General features: G+C 39.5%; 1 protein-coding gene across 9 annotated transcripts in view; it reads right to left on the bottom strand.

The window, feature by feature from the left end:
* mef2d (myocyte enhancer factor 2d) overlaps window positions 1–20,420 on the bottom strand; it is a 174,440-nt gene that overhangs the window by 114,283 nt on the left and 39,737 nt on the right. For all 9 annotated transcript variants that reach the window (XM_072461409.1, XM_072461411.1, XM_072461412.1 and 6 more), the window contains exon 2: window positions 8,914–8,999. The gene's annotated coding sequence lies outside the window, so the exon portion shown is untranslated. The remainder of the gene's footprint in view (window positions 1–8,913; window positions 9,000–20,420) is intronic.

Below are 20,420 nucleotides of genomic sequence, written 5' to 3'. Positions count from 1 at the left end.
TCCCCAGCTCCTCCCTGTGTTTACTATGTAGCTTAACCTGTCCTGTAACATCACAACACCCACACACCCTCAATAAGTGAAAGATAGTTGGGGCCAAGGTAGAAATCTCACGGTGCAAGAGACCATTTTTGTGTTTTGAAGGTTTGGTAGGCGCTGACAGAGGAGTTGGGCAGGTAAAGGGGGTTAAACTGAGGCTACACTGAAGAGTGTCGAGTGTGAAAAGTCTTCAAGGAAATAGGATCAGACGAGTGCTTTCTAATAAATGATTAAGTGGCGAATCGGCAAGTTAAATGTTTCTACTCTAGCATATAAAGAATTTACCTATGGGTCAGGGAAGTAAACCGTGCCTTATTCATTTTTATGTTTATGTAAACCTAAACAATGTAATGAGTATAGAGTGAAAATTGTACCAAAGCAAATCTTAGTTTAGATTCTTATTGCAATATTATGTCTATGTCCGAGTTGCTGGACTTTAAAAATGGAAAAGCCAACTCGTACAACTTCAAAGCAATCTTACTCAAGTACAATTAAAATTACTGTATATTGTAATCAGTTGTTATTAATCAATGAATAACAAATATCAGATTAATCACTTCTTTAAAACAAATGAAAATTAATTTTAAAAATCCTATTTTCCGCGTATTCTAACGTCATTATTCAAATGTAACATAAAACCTTCGTATTTGAAATTTGAAGAAAGAATTATTTCCCAAATCTACCGGTAAATTTAAAAAGTCCTACTGTCTACAATCTTAAGTCTAAACCTTTTATTTCATGTTGAATCTGTGTTGTCACATGTTTCTGTTTATTTTTTTTAATATTTCTATTGGTCCGAAGACTTTATTTCACAAGACAGATGTAACATGAAATGGGGGAGTGGGAGGAGACATTCAACAAATGGTCCAGAGTCGGAATCAAATCCCGAGTCAAATGTGCAACACCCTTAACCACTGACCACTGCATGTGGTCCTATGTTTCAGGTAAATGTACAGGACCCAACAACAGGCTTAGTGGGGTTACAAGCCCTTCAATACCGCTTGCGGGTGAGCTGTTCAGGTTGGTCTGCAGTGAGTTGGGTGGAGTATTTGGCCCATAGTTGTAGTGCTCACACGTGACCTTTGTTTTCCTCTCGCAGCGCATTGTTGTGTCGTTGATTGATCCCCTATTTTTGCATGTAATAAAGTAAAACCTGTTTTGACCCAGACTAGTACAGATATGATGTAAAAAAGGGTGTGTACCTATATTCCTCGGTACCTATGTTCCCCCTTTTCTATGAACGGGGGAACTACAGTATCTCATATTTAAAAAGGTCCTGGTATTCCCCACATCCCCATGAATGTGCATAAATGTTTGGTTTGACAGCATAACATATAGCAGCATATCCAGCCACGGTGCATCAGTACCGGGGAACATAGGGCTGACCCCTTGTAAAAACATCTAGTCAGGTGAAAATGAGACCACAGCGCTTTCTCTGCAACTAATTATAGAGCGTTTTAATTATTTTCCGAGAACTAGGAAGCGCATTGTTAGCATGCTAATGTTTGTTAGCTTTACCGTGAGGGAAAAACTCTGTAAAAATCAGTTTGAAAAATGTTTTCTGTGAATACACATAATATAAAGTATAAGTAAAGTAACTCACTAGCCCATACTTCTTTTTTCTAGTTTGCAAATTTCCCTTCATATTTGTGTAGTTTCTAATGGAGCTTTATGGCAGCAAAGCACATGACCAGAGGTAAGAAAGTAAAGAGACAAAACGCTGTTGAACACCAGGGCTCTCCTTTGGATCGCACTTATTTCCATTCCATTAAACTCAAGCACTCAGTGGGAGGAGCACTTTAATACAACGCTTTAAAAACATGGCTCTGTAGTGGGCATTTTTTATTTTAGAAATAGCCAACATACTTTGTAGGGGTCAAAATTGAAAATAAATCATTATCTGGAGAAATAGTTCCACTTTCCAAAGTTCATTTAGAATAACGACGATGCATTGATAGTTTTGTGTTTCACATTAATTAAGCAAGATGGCAGCTCACCAAAATCTAATTTGCTCCCCCGCAGTAAACTCATATTCTTTCACACTAATAAATCAGATCGCTGAAAGTTAAAGTTGCTAATTAAACAAGTTTTTCTAACGAATATTAAAATATAAATGACTTTGGCAATAATATGTAAGGTTGGCAGAATTAATCTTTCTGAAACCTTATTGTTTTTGTTTTGTGTCTTTCGTCCACCACCGTTGAACCAAAATAATGATGATTGAAGAGAAGACACATTTTTGAGTCCTCTTCTGCTCTTCTGGCAGACGTGGAAATGAATCATGTCAAAAACTAATAAACAGCATTAAGTATAAGGAAACCGCATGTTAGCATATCAGTGTGGTCACGATCTTTGTGGAGTTTGCATGTTTCTCCTCCAATATATCCTAATCAACTCAAAACATGCAACATATTGTAGGTCGCGGGATGTCATCGTATATTTTAGAGTCACAAATATCGTTGGGGGGATTAATTTTACGATGAATCATGATTATCGGCAAAAAGAAAGGAAATGTTTTTATGTTTACACTTGCAAATATTCCAGTTAGAGGAAAAATGCCTATCATTTAATACGGCATATTATTTTAAAAATAAAATATGATGACCACAAATAAATTAAAACATATATATGCAAGCTTATTGGCATCTCATTGTAGCTCTTTTAAGTATTATATCAGTTATTAGTGCGATGAGCTCCATGGTAACGCTCAGGGGCTTTAGACTTTTAGGAAATAACTTTCCTTTGGCTCAAGTCAACAACAAAGAATAAAACCAGTGTTTATAGATAAGATTACGCTCTGGCACTACCCGTCTCTCTCTCTCACGTTATAATAAACAGATTAGTCTTGCTGACACGCTGGGCTCCGTCTGCACGCCGCCCGTGACCTGCGTTGCACCTGGAGAAATTGCGTTGCATACCGGAGATTCCAAAAAACGACCGTGACCATAAATAATTGCGGTAATTGAAAGTAAAGTGGTTAATCTTGACATCATATTTAGGAACGACAATATGCTTAAAAATAGAAAAAAGTAGACATGATCAATTATCACTTTGAATGAGAATACATCTGATTATGGTGGACGGGTCAATGCAAGTAACAAAACTAAAAAGGTACAGTAGAGTGTCTAATGCTTTAATAAATACTTTTCAGAGCTTGATTAGCCAGACTGGCAGTATTGAAGCTGTTTGTTGCAATGAACTAGCTCTTAATTGTAATAGTAAGCACCACCAGTTACTTAAAGGGGACATGTTCTGCTACACCACCTTTAATGAGATTTAACCTTGTTACAACAGTGTTTCCTCATCATTAGTTTACACAAAGTTGTATTTGATTGATACTTGTATTTCTGAGTAATGCTGTATTGTCCTGCATCTAAGGCTCAAGTGCTAAGAAGGTTTTCACCTACCCCGATCCCCACTTAGTTGTAGTTAGTTAGTAGTTTGTGGTGTAGTTAGTTGTTTGAAAACCACTGAGAGATAATGCCTCGTATCCACTAGCTGACAGTCCGCTGCTTGTTACAGTGAAATGTGACTATGAAGAGGCGGAGCTTATCAGTTCTGCAGTTTTGAACAGGGAGTCAATGGACCTGTTTCTGTTACTAAGCTGTTTTATAGATCAATATTGCTGTTTACAATGAACAAAATGTAAAAGGATGATCTACTTATGTTATAGGTCAATTCTAAGTACCTGAAAAAGCATAATATGTCTCCTTTAAACCTTCTTGTTATAAATATTATTATCATACTAAGTATTAAATAACGGTTGATACATTTGAACTACTTTCTTATCAAATAGAAGTTGTTATTTATGTTGTTTACCCTGGTTTAGGCATCAAGTCATAGATCCAGAGCTTCGAAACCAGACAATTGTTTAATGATAAAATGTAGTAGTAGTAGTAGTAGTAGTAGTAGTAGTAGTAGTAGTAGTTGTTGTTGTATTTAACAACCATCTAAATTTCCGTCCAACAAAAAAGTATGTTTTGCGTTATGTTCCATCACTTGAAAACCTTTACACAGTGAGTACCATGTTCTCCATTGGTATTTAGACAACCCTAACACATAAGAATGAAAAATTGCAGTTTCTGGCACAAAAAATTAAATGGCACTCCCCTGGGACCTAAGACAAACTCTCAGAGGCAGTTAAATTACTCGCAAAACAGATTCTAACCGACTGCTGTGCCGTAATAACAAAAGGTGTGCGAGTGTGTGTGGAAATATGCCCTGCAGACAAAACAATGACGCTGGCATTAATGGAGGGCGTACGTAGCATAACAAAAAACGCCAGGGCATCACCAGTCGAACACGTTTTTAAATCAATCTGCTAAAACCGCAGATCCAAATCAAAGCTAGATGACACTTGTACTGATGGCTACGACCAGGTTTGTTTTCACGGGCGTGGGTGGAAGTCTCTTGTTTGAATTCACTACAAATAAAAAAGGGGCTAATTATAGAACACACAGGAGACAGCACTGAAGTCATCCGAGTTGTATCAAAGTTAAAGTGCTTCTTACGTTTGCAAAATTAGAAGTAGCTACAACAGATAATACAGTAAAAACATATTTGTCAATTAGTAAATATCATGGCTGCCTTGATATTTTCTTTAATATTCAGGCACGGAAATACTCATTTATATGGATTCTCACAAACTTCTACACATAAAAATCACCACATACAACATTTATCTCTTCAGAATACTGTTATAATTAATTTCATATGAAAGCACAAAATTCTGAATGGTTAAAATTTGAACCATACATTTTGAACATTGAAAATATATCAACTTTCTGTTAAGGATAATTTCAAATCATTTGTGTGGACTAGTTAAAAAATAATCGTGTTTCGGTCATCATATTTTTTTCATATTATTTTCATATTATTTAACAGTGGCATTATTAAATCAAATTGTCAAAAAAAAAAAGATTTTATTATCAATTTATTTATAAATATTCTCTCTCTAGAAGGCTTCTGTAACCATACTTCAACCTTTACTTGGTTAAAAATGAGTTCGATGTACAATAGATTATCATGTCATGTGTATGGAGTTTTTTGTGCCTGTTACATGTCCTATATGTCTGTGTACATCAACCTGCCAATAGGACTACAGATGAAAATTAACCTGCATGGATAACTCTGGCACAGAGTTGCACATGTTGATTAATGTGCACTGTCCCATATTAAATAAAATAAACATAAATCATTTGACTAGTCGAATAGCTCAGTCAACTACTAAAATAGTAGCAGCCCACACACATTCACCTTTAAGAAAGCACAATGAGGAATCAAAACTCAATAATGAATAAGAATAAAATCAAAGATTTTGTCCGTGATAAAACCCAACACCACCAAATCAAAGCAGGAAATCCAAAGCTCTGTTCACCGTCTTGTGCTCGACAGTTAACTATTAAACATAATTAACTTCAACACTTCTATGTGAATGTGGCCGATAAAGTAATGACAGCTGCGCACTTATTCAAAGCCCAAACCAAGATGTCCGCCTGTGTTTACACATGCTGTCATTCAGGCACACAGGACCCCAAGGTTTAGACTTACATCTTTCAGTGCCATCACATGAGATCAGGACCGGGCAGCTTTGTTGTCAAGTGACCCTCCAAAACAAGCGTGGCGCAGCTGCTCCCAACAACTCCAAAAGTCCACCAGCTACTTTCTAAACCGGCTAAACCATCATGGTAGATGACAAAATGAAGCGCAGCAAAGCGATGTTACGACATCGTTACAAAACAAACACAACTTTTTTTATTTTACTTAAAAATACTATTAATTTTTGACTTTTAATATAATACACCAGACAAAAAAAAAATCTAAATTTAAAACACAGTTTATTCTTAATTGTCATTTGTCTTTTTAAATTTGTCACATCGGGTATCCTTGGAAAAGACAGTGTCAATCAAAGAGAATAAGAAACTTTTTTAACTATTAAACTGAGAAAATCTCAACGCATTCTGTTCCAAATGTTGTCAGCCAGCAACATAAGTCTGGGCTAAAACATTAGGAGAAGCAAAGTTGAAGTAACATGAATAAAATGCCATTTCCTACAAAAACCATTGCAAAAAACAAAAATCAAACTTGACATTGGATAACTTTAGTCACATAACGGCTCCATTATTTGAAAGTAGCAGCTCAGCTTGTAGAATAACATCTAAGAATGTCAATTTTATGTGTAATTTAAGCCAGTTTTAATGGCCACCAAAGAGCGTGAATCACGGGTTGTAAAGAGCCCCAATGTAAATAACAAACTGAACAGGTGTGGCATTACAAGAAGCACAACAACACAAGCGGCTAACCGTAAATCTCAGCCAGCCCCCCCCCCTTGCCCCTCCATCTCCTGCCCCGCGACAGGCACTCTTCTCTGGGGAAGGTGTCGACTCGCAGCGGTCCGCGATACGAACCAGGCCCCAACTACCATGTCACCTCGCACTCTTTGCTATCTCCATTTGCAAAGTCCTCAGAGGCGCCAGACTAATAGCGCTAGCCCCCCACTAACGCTACTTCATCTACTTCCCCCCTTCCCTTACATGATTAGACCATGACAGCTGTGGGAAGGACAAACTTTTTAGCTTGACGGCGACTTGACGATCATACTCGAAAACGGTGAGGAAAATTGAAGGAGCTAAAACGCAAACGCTAAGCCAAAGTCCTTACCGTCGAAGATGGCACGTATCCGTTTTCTCAGTAAAGTTTCGGCGACAGTTTCTCAAGTAAGATCCACGTCAGTTCAGTGTCCCATTCCCGACAGCACATGGAGCGTCTTACCATTCCCCTCCTCAAATGACAACTGCCAATGGAGCGCCTCGCTGGCTTCGGCTTGCCCCAAGTTGCCCTCCCCACCACTGTACACCCGCTACCCCCCCCCCCCCCCCCCCCCCAAGCTCCAAACCCCTCCCCAAGAGACCCTTTGCCCTAATATGCCTTCAGCAACTGCCATCAATTCATCACAGTTTGCATGTTGGCTGTTGGATTCACATGGGTTTTGGATGTTGATTGGAAGAAAAGAGGGGCATGGTATGTTTTTTTTGTATTGTTTTTTAAGGAATTTGGTGAAGGTAAACGTTGGGTACAAGAAGTTCTCCAATATCAAGAAGATGTGAGATAATTAGAATTTCACTTTTAAGTTTTTAATTGACTAAAGGAATTCTTGGTCGACTTGACTGAAAATGAGCAAATGCTCTCAAAAGTAATATCTCTCTGTAGCTGTCCCAAACTCCACTCCTGAAGACTACAACTGCATGGGAGTTCATGCAACAAAAAACTATTAAGCAAAACGTGTTGCATGTTACATCTGGAAGGGGCCCAGTAATAATAACAACGATATTAACCAAAAGTGGCATGAAAGAACATTTACAGTAAAATAAATCAGATTCTAACCTATCCTCAGCTCAAGTTTTTAAGCTATGGGTTGTTTTGAATGTTATATACTGCAAATACACAATTGTCTCTATGATGGGGTACATCTTGGACTATTACTAGCACACCAAATAACCATACACGGACATCACACAAACAAATGTCTTGCAAAAACACAAAAATGTTGACATTAAAAGTAACTTAGGATAGTGAAATAACAAGAGATGACTAATAGATTAGCTTTAAATCAACACTGCCAATTTACACTTTTCTCACAAGCGATCTCACACCAAAATAAGCAGTTTGTCTGTTATGAAAGAGGTGCTACACCGCTTAAATATGAAAATGATATAAATAGAGAGTTAGAGAATATTTGTAATGGTTTTCCGTCTTAAATCCGAAACAAAGAAGAATAAGACGCACAGGCAAGAGGCTACTTCCAACTATCCAACTATCCGTACATTCCGACCATGAAAGATATACACCAACTTGTATACTTGTTTTCAGTTTATAGAATGAAATGTTCCACTCAGACGGCGGCAGGAGCACAGAATGTCACCATGTCATCTGAACCCTGGCATGAAAACCCTTCTGGTCCAAGATTGTTGCACTTTTTCAAGGTGCCAATAACTGCCGAAAACTGTTGATATCGCAACATTGGCAACTACAGATTCTATATACAATTTTCCTTTTTCAATCTAAATTAGCCATCATTTAGTCTTGGTTTTGTCTCTGTTAAGTTTTTATTTTGACAGAGTTTAACTGATACATTAAGTGTGTATTTGTTTTAGCAAAACTTTATTGAATTATTGTGTCAAAAATCATACTCAAATATCGCAAATATATCAATATCTCGCAATTATTTCCAATATCGTGCAGTCCTTAAATGGTAGTGATTTTTCTTTTTTTTTAAATAACAAGTTCAAATCTCTGAAGAATAGTAACTTTCTATAGTGCTCCAAAGAAATAATATCTAATTAGACTAATGAACATTACTTTTGACTAATTTTGCCGTTCAAAATAAGGAATAATACAAGAATAGTTTAAAAAAGTATGGGGAAAAATGTTTATAAAAAGGTAAAAAGCCCTAATAAATTGTCACTGTACCTGTCCCATGTCAATATCATCCATAAATGTCAACATAATGGACCTATAGAAAGTAGTGATGTCTTGGGCCAGCTCATCAAAGCTTCCTACCACAGCGCACTGCACATGTGTGTGTACTGTCCATTTGGATCAGGAGCCGGTGGCAGGGAGGAGACAGCTGTCCACACGCCTTTTGTTCCACCATAACCTCCACCACCCCTCCCTCCCTCCCCTCCTAACCCACCATCATCAGGCTCAAACGCATGCACCCAGTCAGGCACTCGCATGTTCAGCTGTCAGGGTTCACGCTCTCCTGTCTCGTGCCAGCTGCCCTCTTTCCTCCCTCTTTCCTCCCTCTTTCCTCCCTCTTTCCTCCCTCTTTCCTCCCTGCGTCCCCTCTACTCCTCCTCCGTTCTGTGAGATACTTACAGACTTCAGACGTGTGCTGGCGGAGAGGGCATTTCTCTCGTCCTGTCAACTCCGATGAAGACCTCAGCTCTCAGTCCACAACATGTCTGCGGACATAAAAACACAGACTTATTAGGTACAAAAATAAAGGAAACGTAACGAATGGAAAGTTTTATAAAGGCCAGCGTTATTCTCCATTCTAAAATAATTTGAAGCACGAACACACATGCCAGCTTTTTAGTTTCATGGCAGTTGATACAAAATAAAAATAAATAAACAAATAATAATAATAATATATACCAGATACAGTAGAGCTCTATTTTTCATATTGGCTTGGTATAGATGAGTCATATCCAAAACAGTCAAAATTGTGTTCTGAAATTGTATCCATGTGGACAGATCCCAATTTTTCTCTTTTTCTTTTTTTCCCTTCAGAATAAATCTGGTGCAGTATTCTTTTCACAGCCCAGATTGCGGCCTGACATGCCAGGTGTAGAAGATTTAAATTTGAAGAAGCTGAAAAAGATGCAAAATTCTGGCACAGTTGGTACAAAGACATTGGTAACCTCAAGTTTGATGAAAATCCAAAGGAAAATTTGTCTTGTTAAACTTTACCACAATTTCAACCAAAAGGCACAAATGACAGTTTATTGAACTTATTATTGTCACAAAGACACTGGTGGTGAAAAGTGAAAAGGAGGGGCTTGAGGAGCTGAGGAGGTGCTGGAGATGGAACGCAAAAGATGGAGTCGATAATTTAATGATTTAATGATATATGTAGTGGACGAGTTGACGGACAATATATTTTTTCCAGAATTAGCTATTTTAGCAGGCTAATGCTAACAAGCAAAAGGATGAAATATATCCCGGCCCTGCGACAAGTTGGCCACTGTCCAGGGTGTACCCCACCTAAGGCCCAAAGTCACTGGGATAGGCTCCAGTCACCTGCGACCCCGAAAGGGAACAAGTGGTAGAAAATGAATGAATGAATGAAATATATTTCTGTTGTTCTTGGAGCCCAGATTTCCCGAGGTCCAACTTTGTAAATTAAAACTGGAATCATTACACCAATCACCATTACATCTCAGATTTATAACTTACAGATCTACAAACAATGTCAGGGTTAATACATTGACCAAATTGAATCAGCATTTGAGCTGGTATGGGCACTTTTCTATTTTATGTTACTTGTTTGAGTCAACACTGTACATGCACTGCTCATTCTTTTTTCCGACTTGACAATTAGAACCCAGAAACTCTGAGAAAACAACTACAGAAACACAAAAACTCTGAAGTCCGAGTTCCAACCTTCAAGGACAGCTGGAACGCAGCATCAGCAGCACCAAATTAATAGTGTAAATGGGATATGCAATCTTTGAAATGATGCTTCAGTTTCATTGGCTCGTAACTTTTATGCAAAACCGTTTACTGCTCTCAGTGACTTCTTCTCTTCCCAAGCCATGCCTCCACGTCGCCGACCTTTCCCGACCTTGAAATCTCCGAAGGGGCCGGGGGGGTGTGGGAAACGGGAGGCCAGGGAGTCTGCTAAACAGTTGTGTCATTGAGTTTCCACACTGCCCCTGCCCAGGCATGTATGTGCGCTGCGGTCAGGACGCACGTCTATGCCCAGAACTGCCAGAACACGATTGGTTAAGTGTCGGACAGAACATTCCACCAGCCCATTCGTCTCTCAAAGTCATAAATTATACGCTGAACATGAGTGGAACTGTTCCCCTATCTGTAATCGGCGCGGGCTAGGGAAAATATACGGGGCGGCTAATGACAACAAACTATGCGCCTTAATACAGCGGAGCCAATTACTTCCACAACAAACACCAGAGTCTTATCTAGCTGCCTTCTGCCAACGTTAGCCCCATTTGTTTTATCTGGGCTCGACTGCTCTGGGTCCTAACGGTTCAACAATCTAGAGTATGAAGATGTAGGCACATATAATTACAGCGCTGGTCTTTGCCATTTTGAGCTCAAGCAACTAAATGGTATATTAAGTTGCTGTTGGTTGTGAAAAAATACAGTTCAGAGTAAATGCTACTATGAGTCAAGGAGCCATGTGTCCCAAAATGGTATAATAAAATAGAATAAATAAATTAAAGTCATTGGAATCCAGGAAAACCAGTCGTGATCTGACAATGGGACTTCTTTGACAATTCTTGTAATCCATGAATGAACTGAAGCAAGGTTCAAGGTGCTGACCTTTCCGAGTAGTGAACACCCGTACTGCGACTGTCACCCGTCCCGATTCTAACCAAATATTTTACAAAGCATTCGTCATGAAGTAGAAAACTGAAAACAATTAAGAATCAAAGCAGAGACGTAATACCCCGTGAAGCTAAAGCAATGCAGTCCACACGAAGAATGTCATCATTATCTCTGAAACCCATCTTGTTCTTGGTATCCATCCTACCAGCCTACAACCCCTTCAAGATACAGGCCGAGATACTTCACCACCACTGCATACTCTATAGTTGGCTGCTTTCACCGTCTTCTTTCAACATAAATACATTTGCCTCAAGGCACACTCTTTATCTCCGGCTCGGGTGAAGAATAGCGGTGGTGTTTGTACCTCCCCCTCCACTGCACGCTCTGTTCTGATCCTCTCCTCATGGAACCAGAAGCAGCCGTAGCAGCACCGATCGTTCGTGGTCTTGGCCGGTGCTCAGGTTTGAAGGAGCGGAGGTAGGAGCCTATACAATACATCCCCAGTTTAGGCTAAGGGCCAGGACTGCGTGTCGAGCAAGAAGGGCCCGCGGTGGTTCTGTCAGGAGAACAATCAGAGCTGGGGTTTGAAGAAGGGATGAGTTATAGAAGGAAGAGGTTGTATATTTGCAGAGGTATTGGGGATTCTGTGTAATGGTTATGATTTGGCATAAGAGAAGTGACAAGCTGTTAGAGCAGTTGGGGCTAAAAATGCACAGCTCTATAACCAGATTTGTTCTGTTTTTTTCAAAGTTTGGGTTGCTGTGACAAAATGCTGAATCCTAATGTAACTTTTCAAACGGAAGGACTGCCATCAGCTTTTCCCCATGGAGATGGTATTACTTTGTTTGGAGTCTTTGTACCTGATTTTTTTGGAGCCAGTACCTGAACAGTACTTTTTGTGATACCTTTTGTGTATTAACCATTTTCTAGAAAAGCAATTAAACATTCTAATGTTCATGAATTCCATTAAATGCCACTTTTAGTTTCATCATTAATTTGAGGTTACACTGTCAAGTCACTTTCTGTGCAACTCTCCAAGCAGCCACCAGGCAAAATGTGTTATCAAAAGGAAAATATTTTTTTAGTAGCAGTTTTTGGTTGGGCTGGGCAATTGCCGGTAGTCAAATTTTAATCGAGATCAAGATTCCAACATTTCTAAGCATCAGTGACATGCTTGGTGTTTTTTAATCGAGAGTTCCGTCTTTGGCAGACTGGCCGAAGAAATATGACTCCGTTTATGTTAAATGACTTACATAAGCCCATTTTGCTAAAGTTGGTAAAATATTGAAAGTCAATTTTATTTTTATTTGTTTTTGAAAAATAAAACTGAATCAAACATTGTGATGAAATTTTGTGCAATATTGCCCAGCCATAGATTCAGTTACCATTATTTTTTCCAATATCAGTACCTAAACTTTTTTTCAGTACCACAATGGTAGCTTTGAACGGTACCCAATCCAACACGAAGTTACAGGTCAGATCTGTGAAGAGTCGAGCCCATTCACCACAAAATGCTTGCTTTTAAGGTATTTTTGACCAATGACAAATAGCTGCCAGTAAACCAATCCAAGAGAAGTTTATGTTTCGCCACTTATTAAAAAGAAAAAAAAGAAGAAGCAGTCAGAGAACTCAATTTATACTGCCAGAAGGAAAATGGGATGTTGAGAGAAGGGAAATCCACCCAAATCTATTTCTATAACACATTCTAATTCTGTTCCCAGTCAGTTGTATTCAGGGCCGGCCCAAGCCTTCAGGGGGCCCTAAGCGAAAACATTTTTGGGGGCCCTTCACCACGTCATCAGAATCAGTTTTATTGCCATTGTCAGTAAACAATTCACATATGGGAACTTTCTTCAACGCAAACAAAGCGCACCAAAACTCCAGGGCATATGTTTGCCAGTTAGTTTATTCTCAGCACCTCACAAGCTCAAATATTGCTAACTTAAATCCCACAATGCAACTTGGTATTCCGCTGACATCACCTCTACTCCCTGTACAAATAACACACGTCCCAGATATGTTTTTGGGGTGTTAAGGGTCTACAGCCACATTAGCACATTAGTTTAAATTAATGAACAGGGGGGTCAGAGATTTTCAGACCTTTTTCATGTCTTCTGGTGCATTTTAATGTGGTCCAGCCGGCTAAAATAAGAGTAAAATGTTGAGGTTGTAATGCTATAAAATGATGATGTGATGAAACTGTGCCAGGAGAAAATGACTAAAGCCAGTTATTAATACATTATGGTACTTAATTACTCAATACAATATTGGCTATGAAAAATAATTATGATCAAATTGATTCATTTTAACTGAAAATGTAAAATTAATAGTTATCCTTACTAATTTATCTTTTACTGCTCCCAACTGTTCCTTCTTGCCAAAGTGACAAAACAAGTTATATTAAATTAAACAAATGGCATAAGCATTGCTTGATTAACAATTAACACTGATAAAACAGTGCAAACATGTTATTCCCAGAGAATGAACAGAACGAGAAGTGAAGGTCCAAACCTAGCTATAGTGAAGAGACTGCGTTTCTGCAACTTTGCCACATTTATATAAAAATATATAGTATTATTCTATAACAGACGTAATCATAATATGTCTGGTTATTTTTCACTATCAATTTATTATAATTTATAACAAATAGTCTAATGATGCTTTTTAAATAAATTGAAATGTTTTATTGCTCTATTAAAAGTTAATTACAATATAAATGTTCTGATCAGAACGTCACACACTGGACTCCTGCGTGAAACAATGCTGCGATGTGATTGGCTGATGGACCTTACGTGCATAAACCTTTACGTTCCTCTCATTGCACTTTAAGAAGTCAAAGTAAAACAGACATCACGAGTCACGATTGATCTCACACTCAAACCCGCTCATCTCTAACTGAGGCTGCACAGGGGCCCGGGACAGGGGCCCGGGACAGGGGCCGCACACTGTTCACTCCAAAGTCTCACGTCAGAGGTTCTGGACGAGACGGCGCTCGTCCGGACCGGATCTCCGCCTCTTAGTGACCCGGGGCATAGAGGCCCCTCACCGGCCTCACCTGCAGCTGACACTACCGGGCTGGTGTAAATGTTAATCTTATTATCTTTCATTCAGACACATATTATGCGCGGGGCAGAGCTCTCGTCGCCTCCAGCCTGAGCGAACTAACGTGACAGAATCGTGTTGTTTCAAACAGCAGCATTAACCGTCTCTTTGTAAGAGAAGTTCAATACCTGGAGAGTGTTGTTGAGTTTGCAGTTTCTTTACATCGTCAAGAAGTTTCTTCTTTCGTTTTTCGGCATCGGGGGGATATATTCCTCTGGACATGAGGACCACGCAGGGACCACGTTCTGTTGTGTTTATGTTTTGCTCTCGTTCTCCTCGCGCACAATGAAGTTGCCCAATCAGCGCAGGTCTGGTGTCTTGGTTGCCAGATTGTCATTACAAATAAATGCGGTTTGTGCGTTATGTTACCGCAGTGTGCGCTGCCGCGCCAGCAGCGCTACTACACTAGTGGCGCACGCTGCGCTTGCACTTCGCATAAAACGTGTTGCCAGATTGGGGGCCCTATTAACGCCTCGGGGCCCTACGCGGCTGCTTAGTTCGCTTATAGGCTGGGCCGGCCCTGGTTGTATTGTACGTCACCTGACTTATCCAGCTGTTGTCCCGCCACACAAGAAAAGTCAGAAGGATTTGTCCAACACTGGATTATTAGGTGCTCCGTCATTGTACCAAACGACTATTAGCTTTGTGAACACACATGCTATACTTTCAAGGCTTTGACAGTGAATACTCGGATTATGTAAATCTGGGCCCTCGTGAGGATGGGCTAAATTACAAAAAAATTGACAAAGCTCGTCTCCTCTCTCAGCTTCTTTCTCAGCCTCTTGTGTGACCTACATTACACAACCAAATGACTATGTTCTGTCACGCTTCAGACCGCATCAAAGCCTGGGAATATGAAACAAGAAAATAGTGTCTCTTATCACCAGAGTACATACACTTTGAATAATCTGTAACAGGACAACATATGTATTATCAGTTGAAATCTGTGGATAATTCATGGGCTGCTAGAAGTTATTTTTTACAATTAAAGCAGTTCTAGGAAGGACATCTAACAATCTATTTATTTTTGTGTAGTAAGTGACTACAATTGAAATGTTGAGTTTTTAGATGGTATGGTAATCAACAAAAAGCAAAGTAATGAGTATTTAGATCAAAGGAAATTATTTTAGGTTTATTTCAAACTGGATTTAGTCGTAGGACCTGGCAGCCTGTGAGGCTCATTCTGCTTTTTGATTGGATAATGAAGAAATAAAACACTAAATGAAAACAAGAACAACTTGTCTACCAGTGTTTTTGTAATTAACAACTAATCAACATTACAATAGTTAGTAGCAGAAGCTATATTTGATTGGAGCATTTTTACTGGGGCCTGACCGATATGGATACGAGGCTAGTATGTAAGGAAGTTAGAGGTGACAATAACCGATATAACTGCAGACATATTGAGTCATGTAAAATAAATAATCTATAGACAGCAGATTATAAAAAGTGTGTCGGACTCATTTTAATCGGGTTTATTAAGGATACATTTATTGTTATTCTGCCTCTTAACAGTGTATATTAAAGACTGAGAGTTTGCTTGCACAACATTCTTTTAGATAAACTTAAACTAGTGAAGTGAACGTACAAGTCTGCTGTGCGCCTTATCAATGCATGTGTGTTGTGGTCAATAATATGCGTAAACTCCTCTTTTGATGACTGGGATACAGGCATTATCACTTAAAAGTAGCCAATGAGAGAATAAAAATTTGTGATAAGCACGAAACGGAGCATCAAATCTGACACATTTAAAACACTCGGACAGGAGTGTTTCCTCAGATCTTCTACACAAATAAGATTTATTTTAATCCCGACTTCAAATGTTAGCTGACAAGATTCTTCTCTCTTTTCCACACTGACACTTTGATCAAAAATAAGTGTTGTCACTGGTGTGATCTGTTAAATTAACTTTTATACTTGAATGAGTAGCTAAATTATTTAAATCCAGCGCTGCCTCAGTCAGAGCCATGAATGGTCAGAGCACTTCGACAGGAGCGTCACTCTGGAGCTGCGTTCAGCTGCACTACGACATCTCAGACACACAAACAAACTTCTGCACTGAGAAATGGAGCTGCGCTTATTATTGGGGTCGGTTAATTGGATAAAATGGTTGTATTCTAGAGAGTCTAAGCTTTAAAAGATGTATAATAAGTCCAGCTATCCGAGATCACCAAAAAACCTTCTAGTCCTCCAAACTATCCTGATCAAAGTTATTAGGCTCCAGCGTTTGCAGATTAACTACATAAATGTTTTAATGTTGCAATAGTGTAGGTCTACATTAAATCAACGATGACTTGCAGTATCCAGCTCTTCCATTATAGAGCTAGGGTCCAGAATGTGCAATTAGACAGGAACTAAAAGCATGGAGCAGCTTTGATCCGCAGAGGGAGCAGCTGTCCCCGAGAGACTGCAGACCACGTCCAACCCAATTCACAGTCCATTCACACCACCACGTCCACTGACAACATTATGCACCAGTTTACACTCCCATTACAGGCCAACAATAGGCCTGCTGCGATGTTTTCCACAAAGGATTAATACACCAGGAATATCCTTTAATGTACTTAAAGGTATGCTTTGGATCGGTGGGGTTCGAAAGTGCCTCCACTGTCTTAAGTGAACCGTACCAGCCAATTAATGCGATCCAAAGCTTCTGGCTTGCATTTGGCTTCTGGAATGCTTTCTAGCAATAAGATAGATAAAAGTAATTCCATACAGTAGAACGCACTATGAAATTGTATTGTATAATTGTATTATTTGAATCATAGTGAACGATTTTATACAGCAAATTTCTAACTTGTGCTAAATGGCCATGACGCGGTCTCAAGCGTAATTACAAGCCACACTAAGATCTTGATACCGTTTTATTTTATTTTTACTACCACTGGACACTGTTTTTCCTGACGATCAACACTTTAAACAAAGTGAGACAATTTGACACAACACAAACGCCATTGCCAGCAAACCCTTGTGCAGTTCCATTCCACCACACAGCTTTGGCTAGTGTGTTGCTATTGCGCTAATCTGGCTCCGGTAAACAGTGGAACTTCAATATCTCGCGTCCCTGGGGCTGTCACGGCAAAAGGGCAAAGGTCAAGAGCAGTGAGACGAGCCCTAACAGACGGAGCAACCTGTTCCCTTCAACAGACTGCGACCCGACGCTCAGCTGCCAGCACAAAGACTCACATACCAGGAGCACTCGGGGTTCCAACTGTGCGATCAGGCTGAAAGAGGTTTAAAGGTCAGGCTTTTCTATGTGCTATCATTCTGGCTTTTTGGGATTACTTTCGGAAACCCTTACATTGGTATTTACCCAGTTTTACAACAGTTTCTTTGTTTGGTTTAGTTCTCTTCAAAGCCAAGAAGGTTTCCCTCACCAACAGAAATAAAACATAGCCACAAATGATTCTGGCTCGAAATTGTGGAGAGGGGTCTCTGGCAGGTTAGGTAACATTCAAAATTTTAGCAGTGAGTGGCAACAGTTTGAATGTCAATGGTGAGTGATGAAATACTCATCTATAAGAGCTCCAAACACAACTCAAATTTGAAAAAGCTACTACAGTTTTAAAAATCCACAACTGGTCTTAAGATTTAGGCTGTACCTGATCAAATAATAGTAGTAAATAAAGAACAGGAATGCTGCAGCAACGCTAACATTTATGACTGACATACTTTGGATCACAGATGAACTGATCACCTTTCTCTCCATAAATAAATAAGATGTTTCAGAGTTTGTTGAGAAAATGAATTGTTGTGGGGCGAGTTGAAGTGTCCTTTATCGCCCCCTGCCATTTGCAAACAAGCTAGCTAAGCGCTAACAACAGAGAAACTACTTTCAGTTTCAATTTTGCCAAATAAAGTTACTTTCACAGACAAAAAGGTGGCATTAAAAGCAAAGAAACATGTTGCCAGTTTTGCCCATAAATCTGCAAGTGCACCACCTCTATTTCATCCACAAACCAGCAGAGGGCGCAAATAGACATATTCAATGTTGAAGTTAGGGTTGCAGTCCTTTGGTCGGTTATTGAAATAATCCGGTGATGTTGTCAACCAAAATCTTTATTAATTGATTTATTATTTTACTGGGATCATAAAGGACTTTTACAGACCACAGCAGAAAAGTATGGAGGTATAGAGTGAAATTTGAGGTCTGAAACGAAGTGAATGGACTCTAAAAACATGGATGAGCACTTTTGGATTACAACGAGATGACATGACGCTGTTTCAGCTTTCACAAGGGAAACAGACTAAAAATGCAGAATAATTCATACTTTGTTGAAATGAACATATTATGGCCAAGGATTTGAACCCGGGACTCTTTCATGCAAGTGTTCTTAACCACTCTCCCCGAATAATACATGCAAAAGTTTCCTTAATTAAACGTTGCAAGGTCAAATCGCCAATATTTAATAACAGCAGCAGAATCCTCCTCTGAATCCTAAAACTCCACGCACAGTCCCAAATTGTTCTGAGTAAACTATAGTGTTGAAGTAAGCTTTTTCCAGTATCCCAGCACACAACATGAGGCAAACAGGACTCTGCTGTGTTACTGTAATTAATGCTCCGCCCTGACGGCTATATGATATTTCATCTATCAGTGAAATTAAAGTCATAAATCACTCAACACCTGTGACTCCCTGTAAGGGCTCCTGCAGAGGCCAGACACAAGACGAGCGGATGGGCCGCACTGGTACCAGAAGGAAGAGGGGCCGCCGCAGGAACAAAAAAGATCCAGACACTTTGATTTCACTGGGCTGGAAGAATACAAACGTCTTTAAAGCCTGAAGAAAGCAGTTAATGTGACAAACTATTGAAATTACCTCAAGAAATGTGACTGAACCTATATTTTAATGTTATCTCTGCTATGTAACTTGTCCTCTATGTTAACCTACTTAAACTAGGAGTATCGGAAGTATATTGGCTACATATGATAAAGTATTGGCACTGAAATAAAAAAAATAATATAGGACAAATTTGAATTGTTCTTGATTAGTTTTAGAATAGTTTCAAACTAGTATAAGACCACATGGAATTAAAAGAGCTCTGTTTTTATTATCAATGTGTAATTGGAGCCAGTATACAGTCTTTTCAATAGTACCCTTTATTATTTTTATATTGTGATAACACTATAAGTACTGGCCATATACTGTTGCCTTAGTTTAACCTGTTTTTGAATGGTGTGTAGCAATAATATTAAAAAGCCATTATACTAGGCATTATCAGCATTTCATTAATTCATTCATTTTCTACCGCTTGGTCCCGTTAGGGGTCGCGGGTGACTGGAACCTATCCCAGTCACTTTGGGCCTTGGACTCTGGTCATCTTTATTTCTACAAACATATTTTAAATGGTAGGATTAAGATTTGTAAATCCTAAAAACATTAAATAAAACCTTAAAAAGAATTTATCCTGGGATGATTTAATAAAGTTTTCTTTTATCACAAACCTACAACAAAAGATGCTCATGGTTTAACTCTGTCTAAACTCTAGATTGAATGTGTGGTTTGCCTAAAAGTGGAGCAGCAGAAATAATATGAAGGGTGAATCTTGCATCTTCTGTATTTCTTAAGAACTCATAAGCAGATTTTTACCATCTAAATAACATTGACAAAACCAAAATATAGTGTCTAAACAAGGCTTGGAGAGACTTATCCATGCGTTTGTCTCCAGTAGATTAGACTGTAACGGCCGCTCACTGGTCTCTCTAAACGAGCTGTAAAACAGCTGCAGTACATCCAGAACGCTGCTGCTCAGGTCCTGACTAGAACCAGGAAGTACCATCACATTAGTCCTGTTCTCAGGTCTCTGCACTGCCCCCTGTGGCTCAGAGAAGAGACTTTAAAGCAGCTATGCTTGTGTACAAGTCTCTCCATGGCCTAGCACCAAAGTACATCTCGGAAATGTTAGTGCCATATGAACCATCTCGGACTCTGAGCACCTCAGGGACCAGCCTCCTGCTGGTGCCCAGAGTCAGGACTAAACATGGACCGGCCTCCTGCTGGTGCCAGAGTCAGGACTAAACATGGACCAGCCTCCTGCTGGTGCCAGAGTCAGGACTAAACATGGACCGGCCTCCTGCTGGTGCCAGAGTCAGGACTAAACATGGACCGGCCTCCTGCTGGTGCCAGAGTCAGGACTAAACATGGACCAGCCTCCTGCTGGTGCCAGAGTCAGGACTAAACATGGACCGGCCTCCTGCTGGTGCCAGA

The sequence above is a fragment of the Eucyclogobius newberryi genome, unplaced genomic scaffold (genome assembly GCF_026437365.1).
Source record: "Eucyclogobius newberryi isolate DKJ021-1_F unplaced genomic scaffold, fEucNew1.0.hap1 SCAF_3, whole genome shotgun sequence".
In the NCBI taxonomy this organism is placed as follows: domain Eukaryota; kingdom Metazoa; phylum Chordata; class Actinopteri; order Gobiiformes; family Gobiidae; genus Eucyclogobius; species Eucyclogobius newberryi.
The sequence above is the reverse complement of the archived record's forward strand: the minus strand, read 5'-3'. Positions and strand labels throughout refer to the sequence as shown.